General features: G+C 46.5%; 1 protein-coding gene and 1 pseudogene across 5 annotated transcripts in view; one reads left to right on the top strand and one right to left on the bottom strand.

Annotated features, from left to right (window-relative positions):
• The window catches only part of ARIH2 (ariadne RBR E3 ubiquitin protein ligase 2), a 34,742-nt gene extending 33,028 nt beyond the window's left edge, over window positions 1-1,714 (bottom strand). Inside the window, exon 1 of one of the 4 annotated variants that reach the window (XM_080625354.1) lies at window positions 1,578-1,714. The gene's annotated coding sequence lies outside the window, so the exon portion shown is untranslated. The other 3 variants (XM_080625356.1, XM_080625355.1, XM_080625358.1) reach the window with 3 other exon arrangements.
• Window positions 1,715-2,004: 290 nt separating this feature from the next.
• LOC308224959 (mitochondrial carnitine/acylcarnitine carrier protein-like) lies at window positions 2,005-12,199 on the top strand (annotated as a pseudogene). The gene is made up of 9 exons (XR_013958969.1): window positions 2,005-2,137; window positions 3,046-3,138; window positions 5,095-5,222; window positions 7,387-7,477; window positions 8,210-8,327; window positions 9,419-9,491; window positions 10,055-10,164; window positions 10,605-10,730; window positions 11,245-12,199. The product of XR_013958969.1 is annotated as a mitochondrial carnitine/acylcarnitine carrier protein-like (transcript).
• The last annotated feature ends 557 nt before the right edge of the window (window positions 12,200-12,756 follow it).

Raw genomic sequence — 12,756 nt, 5'->3', positions numbered from 1 at the left:
ACCCAACACTCAGCCCAATGCCCTCATTCACGAGCAAATCACAAGCTCTCTGAAGATAAGGCAAGACACAGGTATACTTGACAGCACTAGCTTTTAAGATAATAAAGATGTTAAGCTCAAAAAAGAGGGTCTAAAAAGCAAAGAGTACTTAGATTATATAATTACCATAATCCCCCAAATCAGATTATAAAATTTTAAACCGTATTTAGCTTGCTTTCCTACCCAAGGGAAAATGAGGTCCTTCTTTACCACCTTCATCCATGAGACTCCTTCATCTTCACTAACACTGGTACGATTTAATCCCCTTGCTCTCTCCAGGCTCCTTGCAGGAACTTCCAAACACACCCACCCCTATGCTCTGCTGCCTGCCAGCTCCAACAGAGATGCCCTCTTGCTGGCTCCTGCTTTGCAAAAAATCTTCTCCACAAGGTCTTCTGAAACAAAACAGCTTCAAATATGACACCATCAGTCTCCCTCTGATCTTACTACCATGTATCTTGTCCCACCACATCATTCTCTTCTGATTTCTTGCCCTGTATCTCTACCTCTGTGTGATTTCTATCATAAGTCTTTTGAAGGATGCACCTCTTCTTTTCTTGTGGTATTTCTCAGCCATCTGAGATGGCTTTTTCTTCTTTCGCCTCTTGATTGATAATTCCAAAACAGAGACATTGTAACTCAAGTCTGTCTCCTGAACCAGTTATCCATCTAAACTGTAAAGAGGCCAACACTATTCTCTGAAACCATCTACAGCTCAGCTCCACACTGGCCATCAATGTTAATCACACCTTCCCTTCAGTCACCCAAATGTGCAATCCATGGATTATCCCCAAATTCTCTATCACACATGCAGCACATACACCTCGCAGTTTCTCCACTGAGATTTTAGATAGGATTTCTTCATCCCAAGAGTGAGAAACTAGAATGACACCCCATGGTCTCCATCACAGATGACTGCAGAGCCCTCCACGTACATCCCTGATGAATGTGCACACTCCTCCCACTGCTCAGTCTTTGTTCATACTAGCATGCCTGCCTTGTCCTTCTCAACTCATCCAACCCATTTCATTCCCATCCTTTCCAATCTATCAAGTTATTTCACATATACCTATGCAAGCCTTCCTTCTGCACTAGCTCTGAGTTCAGGCAGAAAGGTGCCCACTCCATTTAAATTACCTCAGGTCCACCTCTTTTCTAAAGCATTCAAGACTAAACCCTGCTTGTCCCGCACAGCCAGAACAGCAGAAGGGAAGCCCGGGAGAACCGGGAGCTGGGGAAGAAGGGCCAGGAGCAGGGAGCCCCAGCAAAGCCCGTACCCCTGCCCGGCTTCTCCCCGCGGCAGTCCAACCCCAGGACTAAACCGAGCACAAGCCCCAAGGAAGCGGCACCGCGTCCCTCCCGCCGGGCTCGCCCCGCCCCAGGACCTGCCGCACCGCCCGGACCCCGCGGAGAGACACGGACACGGGCCCGGCATGCGGCGGCTGCACTCCCCAGGCACTCACTCACCGCTCCCCAGGCACTCACCGCTCCCCGGCACCGTGACACAGATGGCCCCCACCAGAGCTCCCCGCACTTACCGGGCGCCGCGGAGAGCGGCCGTGCGGCGGCGTGGCGGTCAGGGAGCGGCGCCGGGCTCCTCCTGCCGGGCCACCGCTGCCTGCGCGCCGGAAGCACCGACCTCCACGGGGCGTCACTTCCGCCGGGCGGGGCCCCAGCCCGGAGCACGACGAAGCCCCGCAAGGGGGTGAGATGATGGAGGGGATCGAGCCGGCGGCGTGGGGTCACCCCAGGGAGCCGCCTAAGTGCTCTTAAGAGCCGCTGTCGGCCCAACGGGACCTCAGCAGGTAGCAGCGCTCGATGGAGAGAGGTCCCGCCGCTACTGCCCCGCTCCCGACCTGCCCCGCGCTCACCGCCCCCAGCATCCCGGCGTGCCGCGCGGCCTGGCACTGGGGTAAAGGTCGCGGGGCGGAGGGGGTGGTGCTGGTTCGGCGGGGACGCAGCGTTCTGGCCCCGTTCTTCACCCGCTGCCGCCATGGCGGAGCAGCCGCAGCCCGTGAACCCCGTGAAGAATTTCTTTGCTGGCGGCTTCGGGGGGGTCTGCTTGGTGTTCGTGGGGCACCCGCTGGACACCATCAAGGTGAGGCAGTGGGCGACGACGGAGCCCGGTGCCGTGCGATGCGGTTCGGTCCGTGGCAGCCGGCGGGGACTACGGTTCCCGGCGAGCACTGCGCGGGGCAAAGCAGGGCTGCTTGCGGGCGGTGGTGGGAGGACTACACATCCCGGTGTGCACCGCGCGGAGGGAGGCTGGACGGTCTTCAGGGCCCGGTGTGCGTCGCGGGGCCGGTCGTGCGGAGGGGCGCCCTCTGTCGGTGCGGAAGCCGCCGGGTCCCGTTAGCAGCTGGTTTCTCGTAAGCGTAAAAATAAGGGCGTCGGTGTTCTTGGCGTTGGAAGGAGTCAGGAGCCTAAGGTGATCCCGTCAGGACCGGGCTGCGGCGGGGACCCGGTCCTCTGGGACAAACAGGAGTAAGAAGCGACCCATGGGGGACACAGGATGGGGACACAGGACAGACACATGGAGGCAAATGGGGTGTAGAAGGAGGGTGCACCCACACACCGAATGTGTGAGGAAGTGGAGCAGTGGCACGACAGGTATTGAGGTGGGGTTGTTATCCTGATGTCATCCCAGCAATTAATTCGTTGAATATGTTAATAATTAAATACATTAAAATTTAATCTCATCTCTTCTGCAAAGGGTGAAAGTGGTGTCAATTTCTAACAAGATCGTAAAGTCTGGTCACAAAGCTTATTCTGTAACAGTCATCTCATCATATCGAATGGTTTTGGCTGGAAGGGATCTTAAAGCTCATCCAGATCCAACCCCCTGCCTCAGGCAGGGACACTTTCCACTAGAGCAGGTTGCTCCAAGCCCCATCCAGCCTGGCCTTGAGCACTTCCAGGGATATATTTCATATAGAGGTATTCTCAGAATTAAAGTTTAGATAGTAATATTTAATAAAATGTTGTGTTCATATCCCGTCTCACTAGGTCAAGCTGCAAGCCCAGCTGAAGCTGCAGCCTGGTCAGCCTTTGCTCTATTCTGGGACCTTTGACTGCTTCAGGAAGACTCTGGTTGGAGAGGTACAGTGTTAGCATGTCATCTGCAGCGCCTGCCAAAACCATCAGTTGTTTCTGTGCGTGGCAGGAATGGAATCATGTGGGAATGTTGCCCTCCTGGAGACTACAGCATCCTGGGGTTACCAGTTGGAGTGGTTCTAATTCAAGTTTATAGATGGATTACAAAACTTGTGGAATCCTTGGCATCCACATTACCTCCACGTGTATGTCTCTATTTTGTTAAACACTTTTGGTTCAAAATAGCATGATATTAATGCCTGAAGTTATAGGCTGGAGTGAATATTGGCAGTTGTTTGCCAGCTTTGTTGTTGTAGTCAGTGGAATCTTGCTGTCTTTGGCATTTGGAGTTGTCTCTGGAAATGCTGATATAGACAGGATATCAACTTTGTTGATACAAGTAGTATTTTTACTTTTTTCTATAATGTGTTATACCACCTCCAAGAAGGCAGAGGAGCATTAATAGGCAGTTTATTTCTTTTTCTATTTAATTTTTTGATAACAGAGGGACAGTTATAGCAGTTTTGTTCAGTTTTCAGAAGGTGGACAGTGGTTTTCACTCCTGAATCAGCCATATCATGTGATTGAACCCTAGTCTATTTTGGTTTTAGAAAGACAGGCAGCCTTGGTTTAAAGTCTTGAAAGTGACATAGAATCTGTTTTTCTGCTTCACAAGTTTTCCCAGCCGCTATTTACCACTTGGAAACAATGGCTGTAAAGCCCAACTGTTGGTTTACTAGTCTGAAGTCTGATTTCTAACCATTGGATCTTGTTGGGTAACTAAGATCTGCCTCATGTCCAAAAACTTCTTTCATGATGGTATTAACAGGCCGTTATGCAACCAAAACAAATCTTGCTTCCCTAGTCTCTCCCACAAAGCACTGAAATGCTTTTCTAGCCTTGAATCTCCTGCGTTTTTTAACACCCCTGCTGAAGCAGAGACGTTAGAGCTGAGCCATAATAATAGCCTTGTGATGTGAAGTTCAAAGTAATGCTGCCTCTCGACTCCTACTCAATACTCATCAGTTTCTATGAGGAAAACTATTAAACCTCCCTGCCAAGGCCTTTTGTTTCCCTCTGGGGGAAATGGAAACAGGGAACTCATGGGAATGTTGAGCAGCAGTGTCTGATCTTTCACAGCCAGATCCAGTTTCATTACGGTCAGTTGTGCCTATAGGAGTACAGACACATACTGAAATACAGTAATTTATTCTGGGAGAGGAAAGAAAGGGGTGGACAGACCAGCAGATATTTAATTTGTGCATCTAGCCTTTACCTAGAAAGATAACTCCTTTCTGTTAGAAAGAGTTCAGTTCAAAGGCAAGATAAATGAAATAACTGCTGCTGTTGGGGTCCGCACGAGAATTTTTTCCATGTGTGTAGCCTGCTGAAGGGAAACCTCAGGAGTGTAAATTTGTATGCTGAAAAGGTTTTGACTTGGGGAAGAAAAAAAAACCCAAACAATTTGCTCTTGAACTTGTTTCAAATTGAGTTTGTGTGGGGAGTGAAGTTGTTGAGGTTGGTCTCCCTGGCTCTTCCCTTATTTAAAGAGTGAATCCAGTGTTCTCAGGATCAGTGTCAGAATTTTACACTCCTGCATTTGATGACTTATTAATAAAGCACACTTATTAATAAGAGAAGACTTTCAACATAATCCTTAGGACTATTACTCTGTTGGCTTTTAACTTAATTTCCTCATACTTGAGATATAGGCACAGGATGACCAGTACTGGAACAGAAGGGTATAAGTGGTGCCCATGTTTCCCAGAAAGGACAACTTTCCCTTGTAACAACCCCTGAGCCTCAGCTAAACATGTATCATTACAAATGAACAACTGACCCCGTTATTCCTGTGATTAATTTGGTTGTATGACTGGCACTGTATTGTAGCTGTTCTCAGTCAGTTGATGTGTGCAAAGTCTATGCAAAACCAATTAATTCTTGCGCTCTTGGTTCTTGCAGGAAGTCTGAGGCTTATACAGAAGAATGGCAGCTCCTGTTATCGGAGTGACACCCATGTTTGCTGTGTGCTTCTTTGGATTTGGCTTGGGAAAAAGGCTCCAGCAGAGAAAACCTGATGACGTTTTGATGTGAGTTTCTGAGTTAATCAGACACTTGGGAAAGGCACTCCAGGGCTCTTGCAGGCTGCTGCATTGTTGCATGTTGAGTGTGATGTAAATCTGTCTCCTTTCCTAGGTTATAAATATGGTTCTAAAAATTAAAACACTTGTGTTTAAATGCTTCTGGAAGCGTGGGACTGATAGCACAGGCTAAAAACAGACAGCATGTGGGCAGGTGCTGTGCAATTCCCTTTCTACATAAGAAAGAGCCATTAAGCAACAATTCCGGTTTAGGTGGGTACAGTAGGAGCTATATAATGATTGCCTGCCAACAGTCTTGCTACTAACAGAAGCTATGGGAGAAATAAATTCATGGCCAAGCAGTCTTGATAGCGTTCACAGTACTGGTTCTGTTTCCCCCGTTAGCTGTGACTCTTGCTGTGTCCTTACATCAGGGTATAGTAATAGCCACAGAAATGTTTTATCACTAGTTTCTGGAGGGAGGTGTTTATGAGCAGCCCTTCTCTCAGGCATGTTTGAGCTTCTGGAAAAGAGGTAGGAAGCTAAGAAAATATTGTGTGGTTTTCTACATGCTAACTTAGGCATGAAAAAGCCCCCCCACCCATAAAGTGCTCTGTTAACTAGTTGTGATTTCTGGCTGTACAGGAACAGAGCTGTAGCTTAGCAACATATTCTATTATTTGTGCAATACATAGGAGCTCAGTCAGGAATCAGGAGTCCACTGTGTTAAGCCACGTGTGGTGGGGTGCGGAGATACGGTTTCTGTTGGAGCCTTGCCTGCATGGGGACTGCCCAAGTGGTGTGAGTGCATGTGGCTCTGCAGCACTAACCACTGCTGAGGCAGAGTGAGCTTCCTCTGCTCAGGTAGCTCAGAGGGAGTCAGTGCTGAGATGCTGGGGCACTGTGCACCCCATTTTAGTGTCCTTATGCAGACAAGGCTGAAAGGCAAGACCAGGGGGACAGTATGGAATGGACAGTACAAGGAAACAAATTGGCTGTGGGCTTATTTCCAGCAGCCTAATCCCCTCAGTTCCTTGTGTTTTGTATGCATCATACCAAAGGGATGCTTTAAGAAGCAAGCTGGAGAAGGGCGGTGTAGGTTTTTGAGCGTTTATGTGGAACTCCTCTCAAGCAGAACAGTGGGAGAGAAAGAACAAATAGATGGTGGAACTGTTGTTGTGCCCAGCTGTGCTGTGCTATGGGTGCAGAGTTGACACAGTAAGATACAGTGTGCCTCGGGACATGAGGCTTAAAAATAAAGGTCAGACTCTTAGCACCATGGTTATAGGTCTAGAGACAGGCAGGGTGGCAGTGGTTCCCAGTGCAGGAAAGATTTGGAAGGAAGGAGATAGAAGAGGCTCCTCAGGTTTTGCTCCATCTTTTCTAGGCCTGACTAATCCGAAGGTCAGCTAGAAAACTCAAAGCTTAGTTTGAGCAGGAGGTGCGTGTGGAGTGGTGAGGGAGGTCTGAATGGTCAGGAAGATTTAATGGGAATTTAAGAGTAAAGAAAGGTGGAGGAATTAGAAAACCTGAATAGAATGCCATCTCTTAGGCAAGTGAAGAGAAGCAGGAGGTGTGGAATTTAGTTAAATTGAGATGTTAAGTCATCTTACTAGAGCAGGTAGCAGGAGATTGGACTTGAAGATAAGTTTATGATGCTTCTGTAAGGAATTTCTGTCACAGAGACTTTGCTATGTCAAAGCAGATGTGGAATGATTGAGATGACAGCATCGATGCTGGCAGAGGCTGGTAGTGAGGGACTGAGAGATTACAGAAAGGAGGCTCCTGGCTGCACAAGTAGGAATACGTGTGGAAGCTGGGGTCACTGAGAAGCGTGGGAGACTGGAGGAAGAAGAGACTGCTGGGAGTAAAAATGAATGGGGAATGCTGTAGTAAAAATATGCAAGTATAAGGAATACTAACAAATACAGCGGATATGAAGAGGTGAGTTATAGTTGCTGTGGGAACCAGCATGTTGAATCCTAGAGATGTTAAATGTTTAGCTCTAATTACGCATTGATGGGGCACTTCTGCACCGATCAAAAGCAGTGGATGCATTTCTAGTTCCCCTACTACTGTGTGGAACAGCATAATCTGGTGATAACGGGTGTGTTTCTGCCCTTCATTTCTTATTTACTGTGTGTGCCAATGTCTCTTCTGTTTCCTCGGGCAGATATCCTCAGCTGTTTGCTGCTGGCATGTTGTCAGGCACGTTCACAACAGCAATCGTGGCTCCAGGAGAGAGAATCAAGTGCCTTTAACAGGTAAGGCATTGGATGGTGGTGATCGGAATTTCATTGTAGGGGTCTTCTTTTCCGTACCAGGAACTTCTTTGGTTAGTGTATTTACTCTGTTCTGTTTTTTGACAGGAGACAACTGTCATTTAATGCAACTGTGTCATGAAGCAGCATTATACAAACTCACCATGACAGTATAAGTACACACAGCATTCATTGCTCTAGCCATTTTACAGAGCACAAGCCTTACAGTGTCTAGTATTGGCATTGGCAGATGCCTCGGTTCACTTCAGGGTCTGGAAAAGTCTGGGTTTTTTTCAGTACGGAAATGTTACCTTGACAGGTTCCCAATACAGAACTAAGGAATGCATTCCAAAACACATGAAATAGTGACATGATGATATATTGGAAGCTTTTCTACACATATGAATTGAAGGTGACTTTTTGTCATTGCAAATGTAGAATTACCTAACTGACTTGAGTTGTTTCAGGCTTATACTATGGAAAAATAAGGGCGAACCTAGTCTCTGCATGCAACAGTAAACAAATCCTCAGCTTGAATGTGAGAGAGCTGTTTGAGGAAGTGAGACAGAGGTTTCATATGCAGGAGTGCTTGTGGGATGAGTATGTGCTCCTTCGTGTCTGGAAAGACACACATGGCTTTCTAACTATTAGCTGAATAATCAGGTAATCAATATTAGCTGAATTTCACCAGGCAGAAACCTTCACTAGTCAGAAACTATCACTTTAAACCTTCAGATCCAGGCAGCTACAGGTGAAACTAAATACGGTGGCTCTTTGGATTGTGCAAAACGGCCGTAGCATGAGGCTGGGATTCTTGGCGTGTACAAGGGGACCGTGCTCACCCTCATGAGAGGTAACTGATGGGGATATCATGATGCTTCTTCTGTTGGGGTACTTTAACAGAGGAAGCCTGAAATGTTATCATAGATCTCACCGTCCCTTTAGACAATTGAAGATGCTGTGTCACCCTCCTTTCTTTTTTTTCAATCTGCAGAGCCACCCCAATGCCTTAAAGGGACTGAGAAATAAACATGAGATTCTCAGTGAGTGAGGAAGAGATTAGATGACAAGGATCAGAGGGATATAGAAAGTAATTAAGACCTAAAAAGAAATGAGAGACTTCAGGAGAGGAGCAGAGAGAAAAAAGTGCAAAGACAAATACAGAAGTGTGCTTTGTGTATTCCTTTTTTTTTCCTTCCTTGGAGAAGGCCTGTGACTGTCTGTTGCTGTATCATGCTGCTTTTGAGGAGGTGATTGCAGCAGTTCCGCTTTCTACTCAGTTGAGTATGGGTTATTTTGGCCTGGGATGTCACGACCCCTCTCACAACAACAACAGAAGTAATTGTGCCAGACATTGAATCCTTCATGTGTTTCGATATTTATTCTTTGAGAGGCGTTAGATTGTTCCCTGTACTGGCGCAACATTTCCCAATTTCTGTGCTTTGATATCCCAGTTTAGGCATTCTCACGGAAGTGTAGCAGGCACCAATGTAACTATGACAATGCAACTCAGGCTGGTTCTCCAGTTCAGGCATGAGCTGAGAGAGGGGTGTGGGAGTACCTTAAAAAAAAACCAACCCAAAATAGAATTATTAGAACAGATAATGTGCAAAGCTCCTGAACTGCTCTGGTCTGCTGTGCAGTAATTAAGAAAGCTTAGAGCTGTCTCATCATTAGCTTAACAGCCAGCAGGCAGGTTACAGTCTGACTTGAAAGGCTGCTTGTAGAAGTGCTTCTGAAAGGGTGCCCAGTTCTTGCCTTTAGCACCTGCTCTCCATTGGAAAGTTCAGGCTCCTCTGTCCAGAGGAACAGAAGATTTGGTTTGTAGAGGAGGTTCAGAAAGGAAGCAGGATGTGCTCAGTGGTGGTGCTGAGCTGGCGTGGGGCTGCTCTGCCTCTAGGCTTCCTTTTGCACTACTCATAGTCTTTGCTGTTTACCCACCAGATGCCCCAGCCAGCAGAATGTACTTCGTGACGTATGAGCGGCTGAAGAACATTCTGAGCCCTGAGGGACAGAGGTTAGTGAGATCTCGCAGTCATCATTTTCTGGACTTCCCAGGCACTGCTGGCTAATCTCCCCAGATACAAAGAGATTTAGAGCAGTGTCATCAAAACAAATTAAATAAAATGGTTGCTCATCTTGTGAGTTGGGCTGGTTTGGGCTGGGGTTAACTGACAATCAAAATGTATTCTGAGGTTCTCTCAGATTTGAGCCTTGGATCTTATTAGCCAACTAAGCAATACCTCAAGTATCTTTGTTTTCACCCTTATGTGTGCACAGAGCTGGGGATTTTGGTTGTTGGGTCTTTTGTTTACCTTTTTTCACAGAGCAGCTGTTGTGTGCTGCTGAATGAACCTGTAGGGTGGAGTTAGTCCATTTGCCCACAAAGCTCTAATTCTTGGAAATCTTGCTCAGACTCAGTGCTCTGTGTGTGTCTGCAGCATTGTGCTGCCTTCTGGCTCTCAGCTGGGCTGCGTCTTTGTCACCTTAGTGAAAACAGATGAGAATTTACTTCTTTTTTAAAACTTTCTCTGATTTTGTTTTCTTTTTTCCTTTCCTCCCACCCCAATCCCACCACAGTGTGAATGATCTCAGTGCGGCAAGGATCCTCTTTGCTGGGGGTGTGGCTGTGATCTTCAACTGGGCAGTTGCCATTCCACCAGACGTGCTGAAATCCCATTTCCATACTGGTGAGTTTTATGTCAGCTTGTCACAACCACACTCGGTGTGGTGCTTCGGAAATGGGATGGGCAGCAATGGAAGATGCCATCTGAGCACGCATCTGGGAAGGAGCGTGTCCTGAGCTTGAGACACATATGTGAAGAACCCAAGTATGTTCCTAGCTTTTTAGGTAGTTTGGTGGACTTGATGATGTAGATTCTTTGTGGCAATGGTGAGCACTTACGTCCTGTTTACTGAGCCTTTAGTGAGATGTCTTTTTTTTTGTTTGCTTGCTTTTGACTGAGAGGTAATTTTCCTGAGCAGATGTTGTCACAACACAGCTTAAGCAGTGCTTGGATTCTGGTGTCACCCAGATGGCGTAGCAGGATGAACCTGTTGAAAATCCTGGGCTGTTAAATTAGCTGTGTGACTACCACATAGCTACTCATGTGTTTTGCATCCCTTTCAGCTCCTCCAGGAAAATACCCAAATGGTTTTAGAGATGTGCTGAGAGAACTTTATCAGAGAGGAAGGAGTTGCGTCTCTGTATAAGGGCTTCACAGCTGTAATGATAAGAGCATTTCCTGCTAATGAGGTAGGTAAATTGTGATCCCAGTTGGGGTTTGGGGATGGCCACTCGCAGGGAACGTGGGCAGTCTGCAGAGGAGAGAACTGGCTGATCAGTGTTGTACCCTTTCAGGGAGATTATTCTCTCTGCAAGTGCTTTTAGCTGTTGGTATCTGAGTTCTAAAAATGTACCTTAGTCTAGGAGGAACACCAGATAAACCTTTCTTCAAAGCTTTGTGTGAAAGCCTTTTGTTGACTTTCTCTGATAGTCTTTCTCTACTGACCCTACATCCAGTAGAAGACAGAAATCCGTGGTTAAATTTAGACCAGCTTCCCCTTCAGTAAATAATGAACTGAACAGAGAAGTTGTGCCTTTTTGTGGAGAGATATAGTAGAATTCTTGCCTCTGGTTCAAGACCTTTTTTTCTTCTCTTCCTCCTCCCCCATCAGCCCCATCAGGTGTGCATAGCGCTGCATTCGAAAAACGGTTTGGATCAGGTTTTTAGAATCCTCACACGTTCTGTGTGTTCTCTCTTTTCCAGGCATATTTCCTTGGGTTTGAAGTTGCTGTGAAGTTTCTTAACTGGGTTGCACCAGGTCTATGAAGACTAGGAAGTCTCTGGAAATGAGAAAGGAGGAGACTGCAAGTCTGCCTCTAAGGAATAAATGAATGATCACTTGAAGTTTCAGGAATGATTGCTTGCCTAATACCTTTTTGCCTTCCTCGCGTTCTTTAGGTGGTGCTATGGGCCGTTCAGAAACATAAGCCATAGCTCTGAAATAGAGTTAATGAGGACTTAGAGGTGATTTGCTTGTCTTCTGAGCCAATGTACCACAGCAGTCCTGCTGCTAACAGACAGCTATCCCTATTACACAATTACACACGCTACCTTAAGTCCTTCCTCGTGGAGGACTTTTTAAAATGTAATTCTTTATTTACTGAAGAAACATGTAGCAGTTAATGCTGAAAAGCTTCCTCAAAACAGTTGTTTGGCAGTGTGTACTTAACTCAGGGTATACGTTAGCAGCTGCACGCACTGGTGTCTACAATCAGTGTCAGAGCATTCTTGTCTCCTGTAGTTTTAGTTGTGGCTATTCCTATGTTTTCATCTTATATGCATGTAATGAAGCAAGACAGAATTAAGCAGGGGAGGCCAGAGCTATGTTTCAGGGGGCAGGAGGTGCTACAGATGCTGTACCAGATCTTGCACGCTGATCTTTTCTGTGGAACTAGTAGGGAAAATTTAACAGCACTTCCTAGAGCTCCATTGTTCTGACACCAGGGGGAGTACCTGAAGGAGACGCTGGCTCTGCATCTTGTCTACCTTTATTCTTGCTCCTGTTCCTTGTTTTCTCTTACTATCATTAAATATAATCACATCACATTTTCATTGAGAAATGACTAATATTAAGAAGCAGAAAGGAATTCTAATTTCTCTTGGTTTTGATGCAGTGTTATGAAACTCAATAAAGCTAACTATTGCTTGGCTAGAATGTGTGCTGCTGTTCATTCACTTCTTGCATGGTTAGTTTTGCAAACGTTTTCCAGTTCTTAACTCCTAGATGTGATTGTGAAGTATGTTGTGTTGTGCTGCCTGTAGCTGTTAACCACTTGCCTCTGAGCTGTTGGATTTCTGACATGAGCTGTGGAAATGAATGTTCCGCTCTTCACATGTTTGTTGTGAAAGTCCTGTTAGGAGCTATGTTGCAGATGTGACATTTTAACACTAAAATAACATCTTGCCTGGGGGAAGTGGTTTATGTTTTTCCAGGGAGAAGCCTGGAGACAGATACAGGGGGGCTGTGCATGGAAGCATAGTCTTGATGGCCCACAGGAAAGGATGCTGAGAGTTTGTCCTTGGTCTGGTGCAGGCTGTAGGCCTGTACCATAACGACACAGCCTGCACCTTTGGCTTTCCGTAGGCAGGGTCAGCCTTGAAAGCTTTCCACTCACCCAGTGGTGCTGCAGAAACCTTGAATCCCACTTTCCTTCACAATTCTTTGGAAGGACCAGATGGGAACTTGCGTTCCCCAGAGTCTGTCTTGTGTTTTAT

Source organism: Psittacula echo, assembly GCF_963264785.1.
Source record: "Psittacula echo genome assembly, chromosome: 9".
NCBI classification, from domain to species: domain Eukaryota; kingdom Metazoa; phylum Chordata; class Aves; order Psittaciformes; family Psittacidae; genus Psittacula; species Psittacula echo.
This window is presented reverse-complemented; position numbering and strand designations above follow the sequence as displayed.